We start from the raw sequence: 24,327 nt of genomic DNA, 5'->3' as shown, positions 1-24,327 counted from the left end.
TCCTTGCCAGCGTTTTGCATTTCAGCCAGGAGGCACACAAAACAAGAATCTCTTTTATTTTCCAGATCCAATCATAGCCGTTGCCTCAAACCTTAAAGACATTTCGTTAAAACTAATATATTTAAACAATTTTATTAATTATTATTGGTTATTTCATCTGTAAAATTTTCGAATGCTGAGCTCTTATAAAGAAAATAATTATATGTATGCAAAGAGCAAAGCATATAATTAAAATTTTTGCCTGTTGGTTCTCTAGGGACAGAAAATATTATGCGAGTAATTTAGATGGTTGAGCAGAGTCTCCTGATGAAACTTATAGCATTTAGGAAATAGTAAGATTTAGGCTTGCATGTTCTTGTGTTTGAAAATATATATATATATATAGTTCCAAGTTTCTATGCCTGTCTTCATGAACAGATATTCCTGATATGTATGATCATTGACCTTAGTTTGTTCTTGAGTATTTTATATTATATATTTGTATTCTCAACAGGAAATAAATATTAAAAATCATTCAGATCACTTTGAATATGAAGAAGATACAGTAAGAATGCTATTAAAATACATAATTATTTTTAAATAAAATACATTATATATGTTATTTTATTCCCAATATGTATCTATCTTTTATAAAAGAACACAGTCACTGACTCATATTCCAAAATGCTTTAATAGCTTCCTGAAATACCAGCTTTTGTTGTATTGTTTTGTTTGGCTTTGGTTTTCAGTAAACTCAATTTGTACTATGAGGCTTAGATTGTTTTCTGAAGTGAGCCAATAGTTGTATTGATAAGATCTATAAATTGAACATTTTCATGTAACTAAATGTAATAATTAAGAAATCAACAGAAATGAAAGAAGCAAAAGCTCAATTGCAATGTTCATCCTTTGTCACTATCAGCCTCCAAGATTAAAGGAGCTTTCACAAGCAAGAATGTTGAGCTAACGAAAAACAGAATAACTAACAGAAAGTAAAATAAATTAGGATGCAATGGTCCTTCACAGCCTATCACATAAGCCTTTCAGATACATTTTGAACGTAACAAGTTAGTTCTTTTATATTCCTTTTGTCTCAGTTTATCATAAAGACAACTGATTACTATTCATTGGAATTCAATTAGTTTCTTGTTTCCACAAAAAACTGAATGAATTACACATTTGCCTCTGTCCCATTTGTACAGTGAGCATACACTGTCAAAAGCAGAGTGTTGGGAAAGCAGGACTGTGGGAAATATGTACTGGAAAGCACCTTGGTAAGAAAACTTAAACGCAAATATTTTGCATTACAAATAATCCTCAAACTGCAACCAGGTTCTATGCTAAATTGTGTTTATATGGAAGCTGATTGTTTAGATATATAATTTCCCCCTAGAAATTACTTTAAATGATTGTCCTAAGCTTAATTAACCCTGAATATAATTGATTTTTGAAGTAATCATCTTTGTTTGCGTGCACAGTGTGTGCTCGTGTATATAGGAGAGAGGTGTTTTATTAACTGCCTACTTGCTGTAGATTAGTGTTTGTGTTCAGTATTTTATACCCCTTACAATCCTATGCAACAAACATAATTATGTCCCCTTTGTGATAACAAAATAGGCATGAAGAGATCAAAATTAGGTGCTTCATTTTTATCTCAGATGTGGCCTATATTCAAAATAAGACTAATGGGCAAAAGCTGTTGTTCTCTCCGCTTGGGTCCCAGATGCCTCTCAGTAGAATAAAACAGTGACAGAGACACTTCAACAACAACCTGCCCCACCCGTCCTTAAAAAAACTCCAAACTCTAAAATATACCTCCATTGTTCTCAGTCAAACTGAGTCATATACAGCAGCTAATCATAGCTGAGTGTTATAAGGAAAACACTATGGTGGTAGTTTTGTCTGACTATAACTGACTGAGTAGCTACAATATTCCAGGCTCCATTAGAGGAACTAGGGCTACAATGGTAAAAACAGATTTTTTTTTTTCTGTTTTCTAGTTTACCTTCTCCTGTGGGAAGGAAGACAAGACAAGCATGAAAACAAATAATCAGACAGTGGTCAGAGCTATGCAGAGAATAAAAGGGTGATTTGGCCAGTGGGGACAAGGAAGAGCAGTGGGAGATGAAATCATCTTCAGCCAGTAGAGAAAGGAAACCTTCTGTTGCCAGTGGCTCTTGACCTGAGACTGAATGATAGATAGCCATTCTAAGACATGAGCGTACATGTACCCACTTACAAGCAGAAAACATGAAGCTCTCAGTATTCAAAGAGTCTAGAAGTTAAAAAAAAAAAAAAGCATTAAGAAAGTCAAGAGAGTGGAAGGAAACCATTTGAGAGAGGAGCATTGATTGTTCTAGAAGCCTTGTTTGGGAAGAAGTACTACCTAGATTTCGTTTTCTCTACCAATCTCTTCCATGCCCACCTCCCACCACATTCACTGGATGGTAGAGGTTTGGTTTAGAAGGGGCTGCAAGGATGAAACTGATAGACAAGTGTTACTTGCTTCAGAGTTCTAACAGGACTCAAGAAGTACTCAGGTATAGAGTATTTTGAAGAATAAAGAAGTCAGTAGGACTTCATGCGTTAGAGATGAGATTAAGGATGGTCCTTGGTTTTAGTGGAAAGAAAAGTTCCTCTGGGAGGATGATGAAAAACTACTGGCCCGCTAAATCTTTTTTGTTAATAGCTATTAATACATAGAAATCATCCTTAGATAGGATTTCAGCCATTGCAATTGTGAGTACAAAGGATAGGGTAGGGTTATATGTAAATTTGAAGGAGAAGCAGTGGATTAGGAGTCATAATTACAATGCCCATGTTGTTTCAGATTGATTTCATCTATTCCAACCCGAAACATCATGGGTTATCAAATATCTTCAGTTGATATTTTTCAACAGCAGATTTTTCTTTTGGTGTCCGGTGGAACAAAGATGACAGTGGCCATTTTATCTTAATGAGTTAATTTTACAATTCAATCTTTGGTAGATAAGTCTAAGCCTATGCATGAGTGAGGCCTTTCACTGGAGAAGAAAAGCATGGGCCAACTTAATGGCTGAGTGCAACATGGATGCATGTATTTGCAGCTGCTCGAGTGTTGTCAAGAAAAGGTTTACGTTTCATATCCTGAGATGATTCTTAGCCTCATAATCTCCGAAGGGTGACACGGACGCCCCCACTACAGATCTATTCCGTTTCTTGGAAGATGCTCCCCAAATACTAGACAGTAGGAAAACAGTATACTAAAAAACATGGTGATAAACAGTAAAGTTGATGTCTGTCTTCCTCAATTTGTTTATTTATAAATTGAGATAGTAACACTCAAAAGGATTTTATTTCTTAGACTATTTTTAAATCGCTATTTCAAGTTCATACACTCACAGAAAAAATTAAACCACTTTTATTAATGCAAGAACAGGGTATTTAATCTTGTTTATACAATTAGATTCAGTTACTATACTTTAACATAATTGAAACCTTATGTACAATTTTACAATCTTAGCGCTCAAGAATATTGTTACTGACTCCTAGAGTTAAAGGAACTATAGCCAAAATAATAGACAACTGGTTTCTATACCAGTTCTTTATGCAGTATTATTGCTTGCCACTAAAATTCTTTTGGCCACTAAAGATTTGTATGTATCTAATGAGTTTTTTGTTCTCAGAAACATCTGATTTGAATCATTGTCATTTCCACGTGTTTACAGATCTTTATAAAGCCATGCACAGAATGCAAAACTTTACATTAGCTTATGATTGCCTTCTGACCTATGTGTTAATTTGGGGGAGATTTTGACTTTTCCAACTAACAGGAATTCCACACAAAAGTAATATTTCAGTGAACATTATCTTCAGAGATCAGTATTGAATAAAATGAAAGAATAGTGAATAAGAGCTCAAAAGACTAAGCTTTGTTCTCCCCTGTCTCTAAATCTATCTCTGTTCCCGAGATTTCCTATTAGAGAACTATTGTTTGTCCCACAGGGGTAGGGAAGCATTTTTTTTTTGCCAGTGTCCATTTGGAAATTTATAATGTCATTTCCTGGGTATACAAAATTATCAATATAGGCAGGTACAATAGGTAGCCAGTGTAACACACATGTATCTTTCCTGTCATGTTCCAAATGAATTCATGAGCTTTATGTTTCCCACCTCTGCCAGATATCAAGACCAAATAGTTCCTACATAGACAAACTGGATACCTTTCCAATCCATAGGTCTCTACACCTAAGAATGCAAACCCTAGATGTAGAGATGAGTTCTTTACAACCTCAGCAGAACAGCTAAGAACTCACCAGAAACTTGGACATCACAAACCCACTCCTGTTAGAATTGCTCACCTAGTTCCAGTATCTCCTTTTGCCTTCTTTACTTTGAAAAACTTTAGGTCCTGTAGAGGCATCTGGAAACAACCTAACATAATACTTATGGCATATACTTTATGTGACACTCTGGTTAGTTCTGAGTGTGGGCAAAACAATTCAGCTTTCTTCCTTTCAGCATTTTCAGATGGAGAATGGTCATAATAAGAAATCATTTACTTTTGAAGAATTTGAAACTGCTCATAAAGCCCCTGAGCTCTTCACTTACAGCTAAATGCCAATCACTATTCCAGTCTCTGTGGAAATGATTTAAATGTCCTTGAGTTTTTCCTTTTAATTCCTGTAATAATTGCCGGATTTTCCTTACACCAACAATCTTGTCTCTCGTCCTCCTATGACAAGATATGCTTGAGTTAGTTAAGTGTCCTATAGTTCTCTCTTACTAAAAACAACATTGGTGAATATTGAGATAAGCATGCAGAGAAAAACAAACTTGAAATCAAGGTCTGGGTGTTCCAGAGATTGGCAAGTTGTCCTAGAAAGTCCAGTATGTACATGGAACAAAGGAAGTGGAACAGATGAACAAAGTTCTGAAGGTGGCCCGAAGAACTGTCTGTCCTGTTCATTTGCATCTTTTAATTCTTAGACACTGGAGGACACACTGCATTGACACTGACTCTCTTTTGTCCCATGCACACTAGACAAGGGCTCTACCACTGAGCTACATCCCCAGGACCACCACTGATGCTTTAGATGAGTTGGTAGGAGATGAGAAAGCCTATTATATGTAGTCAGACCTTATGAAGCAGGAAGAATACAATGTTCCCACAAATAGTGGTAGTTATAATATTCCTGCAATAATATGAGTTTGTATTATTAGAATAGTAAAGCTGTGGCATGAGTAGCATTCTATATAGCAAAATGAAAATGAGGAGAAAGCCCCACAATTCTTCACTAATAAGTGGTGCCATATCCTTCTTCAATATATACCCATCTACAACTCCCAACAAAGTCCAATAAAGATATTTTTATCCTGCTAATGCTAATAGAACAATGCTTTACTCAATATAAGACATAGAAAAATGTCATTTTCACCCTCAATCTAGATCCTTCAATTTGGAAATAAATTCACTGTAGAAAAATAAGCACCATGTTATTAACCCATATAAACTTTGTGCTTATCAAATATTTCATCAGTTTAACATTTATGATGCTGGGAACAAAGCTTAGTGGGTGGAATATGTATCTCAAAGAGCCTCCCTGAGTTTAACCTTTATATTAAATAAAAATGATAAGACATATAAAATGATAAGAAACTCCACACCTTCCAAAACTGCACAACTCCTCATCTATAGTTAAAATCTCATCTATAGGATTCAGAAATTTTAATCTGGTAATTATTGTATGTTTAAGCTTTCAAGCTTGCACGTCACAGCAACTGATTTTATTGTTTCTCTTTCACTTGGTCAATTAGATGGGATTATTTCATTTCCAAAGCCTTTTTTTACACCGGCTATGTAGCTGTTCAGTGAAATATAATCCAACTCAGCCCCTTCGGCATCCAATAAAATCGTCAGTCAGTGTTGGGGGAGCAATCATTGAAATGATGAAATAGCAGTAGTGCTGAAAATAAGCAATGGAAAATTCTGCAAAAGCTAAAATTATACCACTGGGACCTTCTTGATCAACATAGCCCTTCACTGGCTGAGAAACAGTTCTCCCTAAGAACTGAGAACCTGTCCTGCAAAAGGAAACTATTCTCAAGTGGTAAAAATCACCTTCTAAAGGAGTCTTCCCGTTACATAACTCTATCTGATATTTGTAAGGTAATAAGTAGCATGTGTCTATGAAATATCACTTTCACATTACTTAGCATTGTCTCTTGCTTTGAAATGATATGTTATCAGAGATATTAGGCTCAATTGATGGTTTATTATGAATACACAAGGTCCCAGTACAGTTGAATGCTTGGCTGGAGGTCACTCTTAAGATCTTTAAACTATTATAAATACAGGCATTTGATCAAATTCATAAGAAGCTATATATATACATATATATATATGTATATATATATATACATATATATATATATATATATGGAGAGAGAGAGAGAGAAAGAGAGAAAGCTGTATTCCAGCCCTGAGGCTTGAATTCAGTGCCTGGGCACTATCTTCTCTCAGGACTAGCGCTCTACCAATTGAATCACAGTGCCACTTCTGGTGTTTACTTTTCTGAGTATTTGGAGATGAGGGTCTCATTTCCTGGGCTGGCTTTGAACTGCAATCCTCAGATCTCAGCCTCCTGAGTAGCTAAGATTATAGATATGAGCCACCAATGGCTACAAGAAACAATATATTTTTAAAGTCTAAAATATCCCACTTTCTCTATGAAAACAATCTACAGCCAATTTCAGAGTAGAAAGGTTCTTTTGTTTGTTTGTTTGCTTTGCTTAACTGGAGAACAAACAAGAGAAAATCAGTGGGAAGATAGGCTTTGTAAGAGCTATCTGTGAAATTCAAAAGGCGATTATGTTGAGTTGATTAGGGAGAATAAGTTGAAGGAACATCGATGGTATAATAGGGAAACTCAAAATAATTATTTTTAACATGAAAGCTGAAAATGAGCAACACCAAGAATGTTTTCAAGAATTAAATCAAAATAGACTGAAGGCTGACCGAAGCAAAGGCAGACAGTTTTCTTTCTTTTTTATTTCTCAATTAAAAGTGAATTCAGGTAATATAGAACAAACTAGAAAAGCTTATTTCTTCTAAAGCTTCAGAACCATGACCACTGCCACCTACCAAGGCATTTGTGTTTAAACCCCTCTCTGAAATGTTTCACTTTCATCCTGTTGTAGAACCTGTTTGTGATCAACCGGTTCAGCACTAGGTAGCTCAAACAGAAAGTATTTTCCTAACCTTAATGGGTCTTGCTGTTTCTAAATATAAAAATGAAAATAACCTACCAGATCATCTGCACATGGAAGAAACAAAATAACATAGCTAGTATGGGTGGTCCTTTGTCACTTATATAAAAGGGGGTCTGTTTTGCTTTCTTCATATGCAGTCACTGATTATGAATGGATTTCTCTGGCTTCACTTTGTCCATCTGTTAAATGGAGCTTGACTCAGCTCAGATATCATCTGTGACACCAAGATCCTGTTCAGTAACCAATCAAGCAAGATATTTTTTTTCCTTTAAAGAATATTGCTTTTTTTTCTTTCCTTGTTGCTCCTATTCTTTATTTGTTCTGTTTCAGGAGCTAGAATGACTTTTTCAAACCAAAAGAGTGTCAATTAGTAAATTCAAACTTCTGTTAATTACTACTTTCACTATTTATTCTGGGAGGGAGTAACCATCATGACAAGTACCTGAGGGATTTACTTGCATCATTAGAGAATTTAGTTATATCCATCTAAAGTGCATTGAAACACCAAGCACATGCCTAGTGGTTTATGCCTGTAATCCCAATACTTGGAGGTAGAGATAGGAAGATCAACAAGTAGTAAACCAGCCTGGAACTCTCTAACAAGACTCTGTCTTAGAAAAATAAAAAATAAAATAAAATAAATTGAGTTCCTTAAAAGAATATCAGCACATGCATTTATCCTTGCTGAAAATTCATAAATAAGAAACATTAAAAGAGAGGCACAACATTTTCTAAGATCAATTAGGTGGATTTTATTCTCTATATAAGACTTAGAGTATTTCTGAAATGAAGAAAGAGAATAATTAGATCCAACTAATGGTCCCAATTTCAGTAACTGAGTTCTATGAGTCATTCACCACAGGAACCTCTAGTAATTTACAATAATATTAATTTCACATTAAAAATAATGAAAGGTTTTGAGAAGGCTTTAAACATCATTCATGTTTTCTCAAGTTCCAATTGAACTATCATCTTGGCTATCTTGGTTTTCCAGTTAATAAGGAGAAAACATAACCTCATTCCCTTTAATATTTGTAAACATATCTATGAATGTCTCAAAAAAAAGTAATCCCAATCCCATTTACATTAGATTTCTGCCAGAAAATTAATTCTTTCAAAATAGATGCATTTTTTCCCCTGAGAGAGAGAAAACATCATTTAATTTGCCTCATTCATTGTTACCAGCTCCTGAGATATGAGGAACCATTCTGGAAGCTGTTGAAAATCAGGAGTTCCGGTTATTTCTAGAGATAGGGGAGAGTTCTCTGCTTGGGTAGAAACCTACTCACTGACTGTCAAGCATCATCTCTGTGGCTTCTTGCTCTTCCTTCCCATCCCCATTCCAATCTTCACAATGAGCGAGATGTAAGGCTCATCATCACTTTCTAAAGGCAGACAATCACACCAAAGCTTAAACCAAGTTTAACTTGGTTTTCTACCCCGTAGTATTCATATCACTGCTAAACTATTAAGTATAGAAAATCGGTGGATGGGCCTCTGAAAACTGTTGTTTCTGGTTTATTTAATAGTGCTACTAGTAGAACAATTCCATGTAGGCTTTTTTGGCTCTTCATTCTTACCCATTGAAGGTCACCTGTCCTTTTCAGACCTTGCATTTACATTCATGCCCCTGGAATGCTTTTCCCTCACCATTCAAAGCTCAACTGGACATCATGTTTTAATTCTCAGCCTTCATTCAAAAGCTCAAATTAATCTTGACACTCAGCTTTGCCCTTTTCATGTAGTAAACCAATATATATTGAGGATGATAACCAATGTCAGCAGACCTCAACTAGTGACCAAAGAAAACCCATTTCATTAGATCAATTGACATATTGTACTTGTTCAAATGAGATATTGCTTATTTTTAATTGGATGGCCACTAGTGATTTGAATAATAGGTACTTTCAGAAATACAAATAGTGGATGCACAGCATGCAGGTAAGTTAAGTACCAACTCTACCTGGGAATCAGCAGGTATTCTTGATGAGTAAGTACCCACATTTGCTTTCTGGTAGTTCAGCATCTCTCTAATTACAATTATATTTTATGTCCATCTTATCAGGGTCCATGGAAGAGAACACCACAGGGATAAATTAGTGTAAGAAGGTAAGCTACCAATATTTTTGTGTAGTTTTGTGATTTAAGAAAGCAACTAGTGCTCCTAGGCAAATCATCTGAAGTTAGATAACTTGACATAAAGGTTCAGAAATAAAATTAGACTTCATATACACAATGGATCACCATCTTAAATTAACTAAACATTGGTGCATATTAATCGTTTTGAACAAATATGTTTGTAATTAGTTGTAGGACTGGATTTGAAACAAAGTAAATTTTAGAAAACTTTTTTTTCCCTTTGGGAGTAGACATACCATTGCACAAATGACACGATATTGACTTTGCTTTCCTTTTAGCCATCGGGTACTTGAAGTTGACAAGGACAATCATATCTTCCTGTTTGCGTGTCATATAATGGTGAACTGCTACAACATTTTCTGAAGCAAACATTAAACTTATAGGCCTCTACCCCCTTTTTTATATTTGTTCATTTTTGGTTCCTTTGTTCTATAGAGTTTTGGTTTTGTCCTCATGTTTGAGACAAGGTCTTCTTATACAGCCAAAGCTGTCCTCAAACACGATCCTACTGCCTCATCCCACACGAGATCAAGCTTAGAATTTCTTATTCTATGATTCTCTCAAAACCACCTTGAATCTCATAGGTCTTTGAAACATTTGAAAAATAATTCCTATGCCTAAATTTGATGTTTTAATAAGCATTTTAACATGTCATCATTTCCCTAATTCATGAAACAAAAATAATCAACAGACTTAAAACAAACTGGCTATTCTCATTAATACAATGCCATTGGAAAAGAGCATTTCTTTTTGAAAGTAAAGAAATATAATGAATATTCCATTTGTAACTATATTAGCTTATGTTTAACATATTTAGACCTTGACAAAATATAGCTATTATAAAACTATATTATTCTTTTCAATTTAGTATCATTGAGTTAAATTTTATTTTGGTAAAGAAAATGATTACATTATGCTTAATAGTTCCTCTGCACATATTTAAATATAAACATATTAAAAATAAACAAATAGAAAACAGATACTTGTTTTATGAATTATAACCTAAGTAAAGGCTTGGTATTATCCCTTTTTACTATATATACTTTTACTATGGATATATCCCTTTTTACTAATATATACTATGTATAAATATACATATTCTCAAATATACAAAAATTTCCAATTCAAAAATAAAGCATTTGAAGCCTAGCATCACTGGCTCACACCTATAGTCCTAGCTTCTCAGGAGACTGAGATCTGAGGACCACAGTTCAAAGCCATCCAGAGAGGAAAGTCCAATTAACTGTTGAAAAGTTGGAAATGGTACTGAGGCTTAAAGTCATAGAGCAATAGCCTTGAACACAACTTCTCAAGGATAGTGCCTAGGCCCTGAGTTCAAGCCCCAGGACCAGCACCAAAAATAAATAAATACATAAATAAATGAATAAATAATTTAAAAATATATTAAATGATATGCATATATATCAATAATGCCATGAATTAAAAAATAAGTCAACAAAAACTGGCATGTTTTTAGTATCATTGTTTTATTATGATGATGATTATTATTGTTTAGTGCAAATAGAAAATGCATTAGAAAATAGTAGAGAAAATCTGGCATCTAAAAATTATTCAATGGGTAGCAATGGATCACGCCAGTAATACTAGCTACTAAGGAAACTGATGTAAAGATCACAGTTCAAAGCCAGCAGGAAACTCTGTGAGACTTTTATCTCAAAATAATAAGTAAATAAATAAAAGCCAGAAGTGGAGCTATGGCTCAAGTGGTAAAGCATTAGCCTTGAACAAAAAAAAAAAAATCAAGCACTCTCCCAAAAAATTATTCATATGCATTATAACCTAAGTAAAGGCTTGGTATTATCCCTTTTTACTTATAGTTATAGTGCAATAAGTAATACTGCATGTGAAGAGTATACTTTTTTTTGGATGGTCCTGGGGCTTGAACTCAGGGATTGGGCTCTGTCTCTGAGCTTCTTTTACTCAAGGCTACTACTCTGACAGTTGAGCCACAGTTCTACTTCCAGATTTTATTGGTAGTAGAGTGGATATAACAGTTCCACAGACTTTTTTTCCAGGACTTGCTTCAAAGCATGATCCTCAGATATCAGCCTCCTGAGGAGCTAAGATTATAGGCATGAGCTACCAGCACCAGGGGAAAAGTGTGCTTCATATTATGAAATTCACACCTTGTTATAATTCATGTGTCTTATTGTAAGACAAATATTAGATATTTTAAATAGTAACAAGCATTTTAGTTCATTGGCGAGGTGCTGAATGTCATTCTAAGAAGTGGTGTCTTTATATTAGAGGTTATTAAATCCAATTAACATGTTTACCCTTCATGTAAATTCTTGGAATCTATACAGCCAGCCTCTACCTGCGTCTAACACTCATTCCTTAGCTTCAATAAGACTATTATCTTCAGTGTCCCTTTGATCTCTCTGCTGTGTCTTCAGCCAGCTGCTTTCAGACCTGCCCTTCTATAATAAGTTGACATAATATTAAATGTCTCCATTCTCTCAAGAAAACAGCCATGCCATTGGGGTCAGGAACTATCTGTAACTGAATGGTTCTAGCCCTAGCCACTTACTAAAAGTCCAACCATGTACTTTACTGCATACTTGAACATATCCACTTGTATATCTCTACAGATCAAAACTGAGCTCATTATCTTTCCTCTTCAAACCCTGATATATCTCCAATTTTCTCTTCCATATTAACAGACAATTCAAGACACTGGGAACTTTCCATATCCAAACCCACATGATAACCCTCCTATATATTTCTTAAATCCAGTCACCTGTTCCCACAATCCTGGCCTAAGCACTTCCATATTGTGCCCTGTTTATCATTCACGTTTCCTAATTGGATTCCTCACATCCAATTTTGCTTCTCTCCAGTCCATTATCTGTGCTGCAGCAAATCATAGTTTGATAGTCCCATGCGTACACTTCTTAATGACTTTTTATGTGCTTTAGAAAGAAAAAAAAATACCAAAATTCTTAGCATGATATACTGTATTCTGTGTATTCTCTTCCCTACCCACCTTGCCAGCTTCATTTTAAGAAACTTTTCCACTGGGTTCTACATGTGAATTACTGCTGTACTGTATCTCCCCAAAATGATCTCAATACTACCTCCAGATCCAAGCTCTCCCAAAATCTTGCCACTCATCATCAGAGGAAGTAATCTATTTGCATTTTCTTTGAATCTGGTAAGAAAATAGACAAATAGATGAAGGCAAAAGTGACACCGTGACTTTAAAGTCTAGATCATATGAAATAAATATAATTCTCACTTGGCCCCTTGTTTACAGGTATGTGATTTAGTTAATAAACCACTATGTGGTCAGGAATCCTAATCCTAGCCTATCCCAAAAGATTCCATGGACTGACCTAAATAGAGAGAAACTGAGACCATTAGCCAATGTCCCTATCTATTCCAATAAATGTAAGCATAACAAGCCTTCATGTTTTCCCATTACAGCCCCAGAGATCATGGGCAAACCATTCCCACAATGTCCAATCCAAATTTGTGACCTTTATTCTTGTGTCCACACATAATAACAGGATGGTTTTACACCACTTGATTGTGGAGTGGCTTATGTGTTCTGCTGGGTACAGCCAGGCTTGTTCAGCCCTTTGTTCTTAGCATATTGTCCCCTGCTTTGCCACTTTCCATCTCCTCAATTTCTCCAGTACATAATTTTCATCATCGACCATAAATCATCTCTAACCTTACCAATAGTAATATAGGGAAGAGATGAAGGAAGATACATGTTTCCTTTCCTTTGGGGTGGGAGAGGATACACTTCCCCCACAAACTATTTCCCTTGTGAGGCCTCTGTCTAATCTATCCATGTTTTCCTTTGTTATCAGATCATACATCCTGTTGCAAAGGGCTTAAATATGCAGAGCATGGAATCATTTGATAGGTTGTGGATATCTTGTATACGGCCTCACAGCATTGCTAAAAGCTACTAAAATCTAGGGGAAATAGGAGGGAGTGAAACTGAAATATCATGAGCCATAATTAGGAAGTTGTGCTGCAAAACACTTTTTGGATCATTTAAAGGTTTTTTTTTTTAAACAATATTTTGTCCCCCTGAGAAATATTCTTGTTCACATTATGTCAATATTGAAACAACCAAAGCCACTGCATTATTACAAGAATGGTAGAATATGGGGTGTTTCATTCGCTTTAGAGAATATTGAGACTAAATACATGGAAATACAGAACCATGTGAGTGCTATCTGTATGACAGATCCAAAAGCACCTTTTTTATTTTATTTATGTATTCTGTTGCTTGGTCATGGGGCCTGAACTCTGAAAAGCAACTATTTTTAATATACATTTTTTATTGTTTTATTAACTTTAAGAAATTGTACAAAAGAGTTTCCATTAAACAAAGCAGTTTATGAATACAATGTAGTGTGATCAGTGCCACTGTTGCTTTTGAAGATTTTCCTACTGCCAGTATCCACCGTTTCTTCTGTTTGAGCCATCTTCTCCTAGCACTTCGTGATACTTTAGGCATGCTAACCACTCTAATAACCCCTCTGTCAATTTACTGTTCATAAAATGTAAGCTCTCTACCTTTCTCCTTGAATGAATGGTGGGCATTCAAAAATATAAACAGAGATATTTGATTCTGAAACTGTATCAAAGTTTTCCTCTCTTCCTTGGACCCATGTTTTGCTTTATATCAGACTGCTAATGTTAGGAAAATTAAGTCTGAGGGGAAAGGGTGGTTGTTGCTGTTTGAAACACAAAGACTCGATTCATGACTGTAATACTAGTATTTCCCCTAAAATATATATTAGAGTAATACAATCAAATACATACTTCTCCCAAAGCTAGTCCTCTAGTCTTTGTCTTGTGCATTCATATTATCTTTGTTTCAGTGTGTGCTGAACTTGCAGTTACAGAAGAATGTCTCTTCTATTACTTTAGATTGTCTTTCTTCCAATGTTTTGCCCCTGTTCTGATCCCTTGTTCCTTCAGCTCTACTTTATGCTAGGCTTCCCTTTCTTCTCCAGTGCTAATACTAACAACTTAAGGATTTGTAGGACCAATCTGAAAGTGAAAGACATTTCTCTGGGTAGAAAATCCACGAGATGATGAGAGAATCTTTTTTGGATCAGCACCTATAAATGGCTTGGGTACAATGAACTGATTACTCTGAATCTGATCGATATAGGTAGACATTCACATATAATCACATTTTCCTCACCCCTCTGTGAGTACGGTATTCCACGGATGATTTTGAAAATTCTGGTGTGCTAGAGTTGGTAACATTGTCAGCTCGTAGATTAACACAGTATCTACCTCCCAGTAGCATTCTGCTCTGCTTAGAGTGAGGTTAGCAAATCTATGGCCTTCATTACCCAACCTATGGTGACATCAGTATCAATCATGACACTGCCCCCAAAAGCCTAAACCAGCGCTCACGATGGACATCCACACAAACATCACTAGTCAATCAAAACTAACTCCAAGAAAAGCAGAAATGTATTTGCCATTTCCAACATAAAGGTGAGCCCACTTCCACCAGAAATTTGTTCTCCAACTATAGATTCTCTTAGAAAAGAGGTGAGGAAGAGCCCCAGAGGCCATGGGAGGCCCCCTCCTGCAGTCCTCTCACAGCGGCACGTTAGACTAAATTAGATTTATTAAATTAGCTAATTGTCATGTTGGAAGATGCCGGCAAGCCAATCCTGAGATGCGAAATATAACAAATAGGCTGCAGCAGGAAGGATGGGGCACTGGGGAAGCATTTAGCCTCAGTAAACTCTGGGAAGCCTGTCCTAATGAGGTGTGCCTGGGTAGCAGCATCTTTGTAGAAGTCTCCAAGCTCAGCAAGCATGCCCTGGGACCAAAGACCTATCTAGAAAGGAACAACTCTCCAACTGACAAGTAGGGAGATTAACATGTTTAATTAATGGTAATGTTTATCAAGCCAAACTCGCCAATCCTAGCTTTATATGCTATAGAAAGTGAGAGTTTAGAAATAGAAGATTCTGACAAAGGATCAAAATGGGATTTCAGGGTTTAAGTTAAGGAACACAAGGCCCCCGCTTCACACACTTACCTGTGTGTTTCTTTTAAAGAATTGGTCCTGTTTTCCAAAGGGAATCAAGGAGAATTCCCATTCTGTTCTTTCTGTGCTTTGTCACTGCAGTGGCTATTCATGGCAGACTTCGCAGTGTGCGCTTGTGCCAGGAATGGTCTCTGGTGCTTGTGTGTGAGCCTGGGCCTCCTCTGGGACCACCAGCAGCTGCCCTGTTTAGTTGTCAGCAATGACAGAGGACTCAACTATACAGAATGGCAGCCAGGTGGTCTTATAGTTCCTCAAATCCCCTTTTGTCTTATTAGAACGTGAATATCACAAGGGAAAAAAAATAGAAAAGTCACACTTAAAAATAGCATCCTGAACATCTTTGTTTTTCCTCCATTTGGACTTCTTACTAGATTTCATAAAATGGCAGTTATCACCAAACACAGTCATTTCCTTTGCAGGTGTTCAGAAACCTCAGTAATTTCATTGTTCTGCCTTTTAAAATTCATAATTTAAAATTTAAAGATCACTATATTTGTCATATTTGGTCTCCAGCAGGTTAGAAAAGAAATAATCATCCTACAAACGTAGGCTTGATAGGCACCAGTGGCTCACACCTGTAATCCTAGCTAGTCAGGAGGCTAAGATGTGAGGATCCTAGTTGGAAGCCACCCCAGGCAGGAAAGTTTGTGAGGATCTTTTCTCCAATTAAACACAAAGAAGCCAGTGTGGAGCTGTGGCTCAAATGGAAGAGCCTTATCCTTGAGGACAATAAACTCAAAGTGCCCAGGTCCTGAGTTCAACACCCAGGTAAACAAACAAAAAAATGTAGGCTTTATTCTATAACCCTTGATATCATAAAACTTGTATCAATAAACAATATCTTTTTTAATTTAATTTTATTGTCAAGGTAATACACAGAGGGGTTACAGTTACACAGGTAAGGTAGTGAGTACATTTGTTATCAAACGTGAACCTGATAAACACTTGAATGGTTGAAAGTTCCTTCTCTGATGGCCTAGTTTCATGTGGAATGCTTTGAGTCCTGTCTTGCTAGAGAAACATTTCTCCTGCAATAGGGTATTTGTTCAGATGACAAGGTATTCGGTAGAAATGGACTGTATAAACGAACGATGATTTACACATATGTTTCTATCATGTTTCTTCATCACCAAAATTTCCCAGGTTTTTAGTGCTATAATTAAGGTCCTTCTGATCACCTGGCCCACAGTCTTACAGTCAAGCATTTTTTTCCTCTACTTGAAAAGTTCTACTCCATGCTAAATTCTCTCATGGGAAGACAATATAGCTTCCACTTCAAAGTCAGCATGGCATATCTTGGTTCTTTAAATTTTTTTTTTGCCTAAGACCGTATTTGTAAAGGGAGGTTTCACAACCACTTTACACAACTTATCATCTGAGGCCTTCCAATTAAGTTCTTTGAACCTGCCTAATTTTCCCATTGGCTTCAGTGGGACTTTGAGGACAGAGCAATTACAAGATTGAATTGTGACTGAAGAATGTGATAAGATCCACTAGCCAAATGTTCATGTTTGTAATGGCAATCTTGTCTTGTTTAACAAAGCATCGACCTATATGACTAAATCCAAACTCTAATACCATTAAATAATAATATCAAAAATTAAAAACAATTCCTTTACTGATAACATAGGCCTTAGCATGTATAAATTCAATAGACTCTTTTCTCTTTATCTCTCTGTTCTTTTTCTCTTTCTCTTTCTCCCTCCTCTTTCTCTGTGTCTCTGTCTCTCTGTCTCTATCTCTCTCTATCTCTGTCTCTCTCTGGTAATTAGGATGAGTCTAGGACCTTGTTCATGCTAAGCAAGCACTCTACACTGAACTATACTCCCAATGAGCCTGCTTTCTTCCTTTCTAATAAATTATCTTGAAATTTATTAGTATTCATTTTAGACTATTTTTCCAGAGTTGTTCCTATATGAAATAAAGTAATAATCCTTTTTAATACAAAAATATATTGAGCATAAAACATGCCATTGCTTTTTGGCATGTTCCATATTTTTTGTAGATTTTATCAGGGTTTTATTAATTATAAAGTCCACCAAATGTCCTCTCATCTTTGCCTTACAGTTAACAGAATATCTGTTAACTGTATGAACAAGGCAAGGCCATGGAAACTTGGGCCATTTTTTAATTTTACTTTCAGACTAAAAAGCAAAGTTTTTTTGTGGGTTGGTTGGTTCATTGGGGTTTTGTTTTGTTTTTCTTCCAGTAGTAGAGCTTGAACTCAGGGCCTAGCACTCTCATTTGACACTTTTCATTGCTCTACTATTTGAGTCACACCTCCACTTTTTGTTGTTAGTTGGGAATAAAAACTTTGTAGATTTGTCTGCCCAAGAGCTGGCTTCTAACCACAATCCTCAAATCTCAACCGCCTGAGTAGCGGGGATTACAGGCATGAGCCACTAGCATAGGGCACAAAGCAGATTTTGGACTAGCCATCTTTTACTACTTTCCCCTGCTGCCAGTTGTCCTGCCCCACTCCTTCCCCTGAGCTTCTGTTCCTTCCTACCCCCCTCCCTGGCCTCCTGCCTGTAGCTGTCACCATCACACTATACTACTACATGTGTTTGCTCCATGCTGCCAAAACAAAGACATGAGAAGAACAAGAAGTTTGGTGGGTAGAGGAGATGTGAGAGCTTCTTTTGAATATTCAACCTAGTGAAAATGAGCTATCCTGATATACATGCCCAAATGGACTTTTTCTTGGACTGGGTTTTACAGAGTAATTAAAATCCCATTGTATTGAGAGAGCAGCATTATTCTTTACTTGTAGATAATAAATAGCTGGGCTGTTTAGAAAGGACAATATAATCCTTAGGAATCACTGCTACATGATACACTAGTTCAATTGTGTGCACATTACCAAACACAGACACAGCCAGACATAACATAGAAACCCCTTACTTAGATAAGAAGCAGGGACCTAAATCTTAAACAAAATATAGTCCCATACAATAAAGCAATCTTTTTCAGGAATTTGTATGCTGTTTTTTTTTTTTTTTACACACTGTACTTTGCTTGAGAACAAGGCGACAGAGTAATAAAATCCTATACATTGGCATAACATTGATTTAAATAACAGACTTACATCCGCATCGGAATTTCCTGTGAACCCAGGAATATTTTTGAGAGTGTGACAAAAAAAAATCTCCTTTTTCTTTTTTACAAGCTAAAGTCCCATTTTAGAATTGATGGGGAAAAACAAAATAAAGATAACAAAGGTCTTAGAGTTACTGAGCAAGGTATGTCTGGAGTTTATAATATTATATCAAATGTTAATGTAAAGCACAGAAATTCATGATGAGGCAGAAAAACAAATAGGTTGTCAGTTTCCCAAGCATCGCATGTAATATGCTCATTTGGAGGTAGGGAAGATCTAATTCCCAATGAGTTTTATTTGGTCTGTATATGCAGATAAAATACTGTGTCTATCTAGACTAGCAGGGAATAATTCTTAGGAATTTCAATATTAATTAATTTATGTGATAGTAAATTGAATGGCATCAGTCTGCTGGTCATTTTGTAAATTTCTGCAGAGAATCCTTAGCTTTCTGTTCTCTGTAACCCTACACCCTGGTTTGCTAAAGCCACAATCTCACAAATGTGTAGTACTTTGTTTTCTTAACTATGAGCTTGGGGTGGGGGAGCAAAGGAATTGGCTAAATTGTAATCATTTGGATGTTTGAATTGATTTGAATGCATGAGGATTTTTTTTCTCAGAAAGCTGTTGTCTACCGGTATTCCTAGGAACTAGGAGAACTAGAATTCTTGTTTCAAACTCTGACATTCTTTGACAAGTTACTTTAGTTCTATGCCTCACTCTGACCTTTATATAATGAGGCTAATAATATTTATCTAACTTAGATGAAACCCTTCACTGCATTGTTAAGAGTATTTCATGTTCGCAAAGTGGTCTTTCAGACTATACTGTGCAAATAAAATCAGTTGAACAGTTTGTTGCTTCTGATAGTTCTGATATTTCTCCAGCTGGGAAACCAAGAGAAGGAGAAATTACATTTTACCACAAATTTTTAACTAGGATAAGAGCTATGAGTGATGACTTCGTATCAGATGTTGTATATTATCCTGTTTCACTCTACAACATCCCTGTGGAAAAAAGTCTTACTTCTGTTTCCATTGGAAATAAAATTAGAGACTTTGAAAGACTTAAGCAAGTTTTCCAGAATCATCCAATCAGTAAGTGGTAATGACTACTATGGTACATTGACTACCTTCGACACCCATGATTGCCCAAATCAAACCATATCAGAATTGTAACACAGCAGTGTCTGCACAGAAAAAGTCATAGCTTTATTTTATTTGGATTTAGTTGTCCGAGTGCTTGAGCTAATTATGTGGCTAATAACATTGCCTTTTATATTTCTGGAACTCTTCTCATGTAATAATGAGCTTTAGTGGATGTTTTGTTTTCTATGGCTGCAGACCGCCTTGTTACCCTACTGCTATACCAACCTTCCTCCTCCATTTGGAGATCCACCCTTCCACTCTGTCTCATGGCCTGATTCTTTGCAGGCAATGCAATTGGCAAAAGCTTCCTTTTATCCAATCCCCATCCAGGCCAGCCTTCCTATGAGATGAGATGCTGTGAATACTTCCTCTATTCCCATGTGCTGAGAGTCTTCAGTTCTCCAAATGTTATGACCAATCCCATCCGTGTAACTAAAGCTAACAAATTCTAGAGTGGTTTTCACTACAAAATCATGCAGTTGAAAGACTGAAACAGAACTCAGATCTGTGTCCTGTTGCAAAACAATAAAAAGCAGAGCAAGGTTAAAATGCACTCAAATCAAACTGTAGTCTTAACTTCATTTCTTCTGGAAAATGTGTTAGTGTGAATACATTTTGACTTGGGCTTTTTTATTTGGTTGCATGTATCTCATACACCTGAATAGAGCAAACAAGTTAACTGTGTGAGGCCTTGTACACAATCAAGTATCTCCAACCAACTCTAGTATAAAAGGATCCAGAGCTGCCACGAACTTTTGGCAATAGCGTAAGCATACTTAGCTATGTTTTAAAAGCAATCTTTTGAAGTAATCATTTGAGTTGAGGAGCCAACTTGAAACCTACAATGGTATCCATCAATCCCAGGACAGCAGCTACCTCAAGGCTTTGCCTACTCACCTCTTGGGCCTTCTCTGGCACAGCATTCTGCTTTACCAATCAGTCCTGTGAGTTCCCATTCATACCAGTGTCCTCCCCTTCTGGGCCTCCACACATGCCATCCATCCTAATCTCTCCATGGTCTTACCTCACCTCATTCCCTCTGCTTATTTGTCACATGTCACATCCCCTAAATATTTAGAATATACCCAAGATTAGAACAAACTTTGCTCTATCCTTCAAAGAATATAGTTCTTTCCAATTAAACAATTTATTTGATGGATGACTATAATTCCTGCTACTCAGGAAGTCGAGGCAGAAGAATTCCTTACCAATTTTGTAACCTGGGAAAAGCTACATATCTCAATACCAAAGGAAAAAAAAAAAAGGATAGGGGCAGAGCTCAGTGGTGAAGCACTGGCTAATATGCATAAGGCATTAGGTTCAATCTACAAAACTATAGGGAAAAATTATCAAACTTTATGATTTGAATGCATTTATAAATTGGCTTAATGGTCTAGACTCTGTACCCTTTAAATCCAAGAATGAGCTTGCCTTGTAAATCACGGCTTCCCTATCTAAGAATGTTATAGCAGACAAAGAGTACACACACACAAAAGTTTGTGTGGAAAAAATTTTAATATGAAAGGGCTGATAGTTGTCAGTCTCTTATTTTTCTCCTCCAAATACTGCTTATTGAAATGAAATTGTATCATCTTTCTTATTAAGGAAAAAAATCTGAAAACAGAAGAACTTGTCAAGCACTAAACATTCAACTCTTACAGAAAGATACACTGATTCTAAAAAATGGGTTAAGGTTAACAAACACATGTTTTAAGATAAATATTCCTGCCATGGTTCTTTGCTGTCTTCCTGCTCATTTATTTCCTCTGTATTTTCAATGCCTAGCTGGTTCATAAAGCATTCTAGAACAGAAAAAAAAATACCACTTTCTAGTCATGTCTTAAATACCAAATAGCATGAAATATCAAACTTAGGGCTAAAGTGTGAATCAAAAAATAATTTTGAAACATACTTTAAGCAAGTATAAGAGTCATAATAATCCTTCACTCAAATCAGTTTAAGACTTTTAATAACATATCTGGCCCAAAGTGAATAGTGGCTTAAGGGGTAAAGGAAGGAAAAATGCTTTAGTGTCATTTTTTTTTCAAGTAGAAAAGCATGCCCTAAGCAGATGCATTTTTCAGAGTGCTGTCCACAGCAGACCTAATTGCCTTTCATGTAAATTAAGAACACATACCTTGGTTTAAGCAGTAATCTACATCAAAATGAGAGGAGTGGTTTATTTGTTTCAGCTTATTTGGGGGTTTGAAATGGCACTTAAAGCACGTTATGAAAGTTATTCTTGGCTTCCATTTATTTAAGTAAGAAAATGTGCCTCTTTTCAACTTTTTTTTTTTTTCCAATCTCCACTTACCAATAACAGCACTCTACTCCACACATCATGAAGGCATATAAAAATACTTAACAGCTTTGTCATAAGACACTTGAGATTTGGGGGTTGCTGCTATATGTTTTTAAATCTTTTATGTTTGCTAAAGCTTGATGAATCTGAGAATATGTCTAGAGGGTAAATAGTGACTTGGAATCATTTGCTGTGCAGTTGCCTAACTAGAATTATTATTTCCCTCCTCTTAGAAGCAGATACATTTAGCTTTTTCATCATCAAAAAAAAAAAGATATGGAACTATCCTGCTTATCAGACAAATTCTGATCATAGATTATATCATAGGGAGGAATTTTTGACTGACCCCTTCTGGTTTATGACACCAGTGAGTTTAAGTGCATTTGACGGATCATTGGCCCCTGAGTATGGAAAATTGTATCTCAGCAGGTTCTAACCTGGAACCTGGTGAAAAGGTTTGCTCATTTATTTGTGTGTTTGTTTTAAGCATTTCATGGCCAGGGAGTATTTTGTAAAAAAAAAAAAAAAATACACCACAAAGAAAGTGTATTTGTAAACCTAAAAGAACTGGGTTTTTTTTTTCTTATAATTTGTAGTAAATATCAAATCCATGATAGTTGTAAATAGTAAATAGTAAAATCCACTTACTGTTATTTATTTATAGTTGTAAATAGTAAATAGAAAAGTCCGTGATAGTGGTAATCTACTGGCTATCATTCTCTCAGAAACATGATGTATTGATAATAAAATAATTCAGAAGACTTCCAAGACCAGGGGAGGTATAAGGTATATTAAATAGGTAGGTTTCATTAGGTAGCAGATGAAGAGAACACCAGGAGGAATTCAAGCAGGAAAAGAAAATAAGTTTATTTACCAAACTGCCGCAGCCGTCCAACCCTGAGCCAGGAGTTACATAGGCCAGGGACAGGAAGAGATGTGGCCAGGTGGGGGAAAGTTGTGGCCACATTGGATCTGGATGTCGCCTCAGGGTGTGGGACCCCCCTATTGTCAGATGGGAGGCTCAGATGGGAGGCGTGAACAGAGGCAGCCCAGTATAAAACCTACCAGGAGGGGGAGGTGACTACTTCCAGGTTGCCAGTTATCTAGGTAACACAGACACTGGACAGAAACTTAGACAAGAGATAGGGAGGTGTCTACACAGAGCCTGCATGGCCCAGGGAAGACCTTACAGGAGGTAAGGAATAATGTGGGTAACAAATAGGTACATTCTACCAAGAGAACGAATTCTCTGCTGTTACTGTACAAGTTATTTTATTCCACTAGGAGAGGGCATGACAATGTTGCAGGCAGGATTAAACATTTTATTGTTCAAGTGTAGTGTGAGCAATAAAGAAAACACTGAAGAAAGTAGTTTGAAAGAGTAAAGGTTGGTCAGAAAGAAAACATAGGATCAGAAATTCTAACAGTAATCATTTTCCTGAAGAAGCAAAAATTCTTTGCCAAAGGAAACAAAAAAATCATGTATGTTTTATTGTGTGTTTGTTTTGCTTATATGAATGTAAACTTTTTAAATGTCTAGAAAATACATCTACCAAGTCGAAGTTCAGAGATGGAAGGAGAGAAAAGGCTTGAGAACAAAACTATCAAAATAGTATTACCAAACTGGATAAAACATTCACAACCTATTGTGGGGATGGGTGGGTCTTGATGATTGGTAATTCATTTATGTATTTTCTGTTTGCAGTGTCTTTTATGGTCTATGTCCTTCATAAAAATATTTTAAAATGTCTTTATTCACACTCACTCTTTTTTTTCAAAAATGGATTTTGAGGTCACTGATTTCCAAAAGGAAATATTTTATTATTAAGCATGAGATATGTAAAGAAAATAAGAATACTTATTTAAATTCCTCTAGAGAGCTGCAAAAGTAAAACCTACAAATATATATGATTTTTTTTTCAAAGAGGAGTAGTAGAAAACAGATTGTACTTAGTTCATTCAAAATGTCTAACATTGTTCACTCTGCCATATGCATACAGTTACTCCAATATGGGCTTTGAAGGAAGCTGACTAACAGGTTCCAGGTGCAATATAAATCTTCATTCTTTGGCACAACGCCTTTCAAATTCATCTAATGACAGCATGAAATTATCTCCAAAGATATTTTATAAAATCTCAAATACTGTGATACTTGAAAATTTGCTTCTAACCTAGAAATAATTCAACATTTGATTTGTTCCTTAAATCATTTTGTTTTGCATGTTATGTCCAAAGTTTAAATTTTATCACTCCTGGTTTACATGTGATTGAAAGGATGGGAACATGACCCAAATTACCAAATTCTTGTTATTTAAAGTGTCAGCAGGATAAACAAATTAGCTCAATG

Source organism: Dipodomys spectabilis, unplaced genomic scaffold, assembly GCF_019054845.1.
Source record: "Dipodomys spectabilis isolate Male_0828 unplaced genomic scaffold, ASM1905484v1 ptg000009l, whole genome shotgun sequence".
NCBI classification, from domain to species: Eukaryota; Metazoa; Chordata; class Mammalia; order Rodentia; family Heteromyidae; genus Dipodomys; species Dipodomys spectabilis.
This window is presented reverse-complemented; position numbering follows the sequence as displayed.